The following is a 2,500-nucleotide window of genomic DNA, read 5'->3' on the forward strand; positions in this document are numbered from 1 at the left end:
GGATGGGGGGATAAGGATGGGGATGGGGTGGGGATGGGGATGGGGATGGGGATGGGGATGGGGTTGGGGATGGGGATGGGGATGGGGTTGGGGATGGGGTTGGGGATGGGGATGGGGTTGGGGATGGGGATGGGGATGGGGGGATAAGGATGGGGATGGGGTGGGGATGGGGATGGGGATGGGGTTGGGGATGGGGATGGGGAGGGGGGTGGGGGGATAAGGATGGGGATGGGGTGGGGATGGGGATGGGGATGGGGATGGGGGGATGAGGGTGGGGATGGGGGTGGGGATGGGGAGGGGGATGGGGATGGGGTTGGGGATGGGGATGGGATGGGGGTGGGGATGGGGGTGGGGATGGGGATGGGGATGGGGGGATGGGGGATGGGGATGGGGGGATGAGGATGGGGATGGGGGGATGGGGATGGGGATGGGGATGGGGGAAGGGGGATGGGGATGGGGGGATGGGGATGGGGATGGGGGGATGGGGATGGGGATGGGGATGAATATGAAAGGAATGGGGATGGGGGGATGAGGATGGGGATGGGGATGGGGATGGGGGGAGGGGGGTGGGGATGGGGGGAGGGGGATGGGGGGGGGGGGGAGGGGGGGGGGGATGGGGGGGTGGGGATGGGGAGGGGATGGGGGGGGGGGGGGTGGGTGGGGATGGGGTGGGGGAGGGGGGATGGGGTGGGGATGGAGGGGGGGTGGGGGTGGGTGGGGATGGGGGGGGGATGGGGTGGGGGGGGGTGGGGATGGGGTGGGGAGGGGGGGTGGGGATGGGGATGGGGATGGGGGGGGATGGGGGTTGGGTATGGGGGGGGGGTGGGGTGGTGGGGATGGGTGGGGGGGGGGGGTGGGGGGGATGGATGGGATGGGGTGGGGAGTGGGGATGGGTTGGGGGGGGTGGGGATGGGGGGGGATGGGGATGGGGGATGGGGATGGGGGTGGGATGGGGGGGGGATGGGGATGGGATGGGGGGGGATGGGGGGGATGGGGTGGGGATGGGATGGGGAGGGGATGGGGATGGGGGGGGGATGGATGGGGTGGGGATGGGGATGGGGATGGGGATGGGGTGGGGGGGGGGGATGGGGGGGGGGGGGGGGGGATGGGGGGGATGGGGGATGGGAGGGGTGGGGTGGGGGGGGGGGGGATGGGGGAGGGTGGGGATGGGGAGGATGGGGATGGGGATGGGAGGGGGGGATGGGGATGGGGGGGGGGGGGGATGGGGGGGGATGGGGATGGGGGGGTGGGGATGGGATGGGGATGGGATGGGGTGGGGATGGGGTGGGGAGGGGGGGGGGGGGGGGGGGGGGATGGGGATGGGGATGGGGGGGGGATGGGGGTGGGGATGGGGATGGGGAGGGGATGGGGATGGGGGGGGGATGGGTGGGGATGGGGATGGGGGGGGATGGGGTTCGGAATGGGGGGGATGGGGATGGGATGGGATGGGGTAGGGTGGGATGGGGATGGGGATGGGGATGGGGGGTAGGGGTGAGGGGGAGGGGTGGGGATGGGGATGGGGCTGGGGACGGGGCTGGGGATGGGGGGATGGGATGGGGATGGGGTTGGGGTAGGGGATGGGGATGGGGATGGGGTAGGGGATGGGGTTGGGGTAGGGGATGGGGGGGGATGGGGGATGGGGATGGGGATGGGGATGGGGATGGGGGGGGGGGGGGATGGGTGGGGATGGGGATGGGGATGGGGTGGGGGATGGGGATGGGGTGGGGATGGGGATGGGGATGGGGATGGGGATGGGGTGGGGATGGGGATGGGGATGGGGTGGGGATGGGGATGGGGATGGGGTGGGGATGGGGATGGGGATGGGGTGGGGATGGGGATGGGGATGGGGTGGGGATGGGGATGGGGATGGGGTGGGGATGGGCATGGGGATGGGGATGGGGATGGGGGATGGGGTGGGGATGGGGATGGGGATGGGGATGGGGGTGGGGATGGGGATGGGGATGGGGATGGGGATGGGGTTGGGGATGGGGATGGGGATGGGGATGGGGATGGGGATGGGGATGGGGATGGGGATGGGGATGGGGATGGGGATGGGGTTGGGGATGGGGATGGGGTTGGGGATGGGGTTGGGGATGGGGTTGGGGATGGGGATGGGGATGGGGATGGGGATGGGGGTGGGGATGGGGTTGGGGATGGGGATGGGGATGGGGATGGGGATGGGGATGGGGATGGGGATGGGATGGGGATGGGGATGGGGATGGGGATGGGGATGGGGATGGGGATGAATATGAAGGGATGGGGATGGGGATGGGGATGGGGATGGGGATGGGGATGGGGTTGGGGATGGGGTTGGGGTTGGGGATGGGGATGGGGATGGGGATGGGGATGGGGATGGGGATGGGGATGGGGATGGGGTGGGGATGGGGATGGGGATGGGGATGGGGATGGGGATGGGGATGGGGGGATGGGGATGGGGATGAATATGAAGGGATGGGGATGGGGATGGGGATGGGGATGGGGGATGGGGATGGGGGATGGG

Source organism: Penaeus japonicus, unplaced genomic scaffold, assembly GCF_977035675.1.
Source record: "Penaeus japonicus unplaced genomic scaffold, GWHDUDI00000001_assembly GWHDUDI00000033, whole genome shotgun sequence".
NCBI classification, from domain to species: Eukaryota; Metazoa; Arthropoda; class Malacostraca; order Decapoda; family Penaeidae; genus Penaeus; species Penaeus japonicus.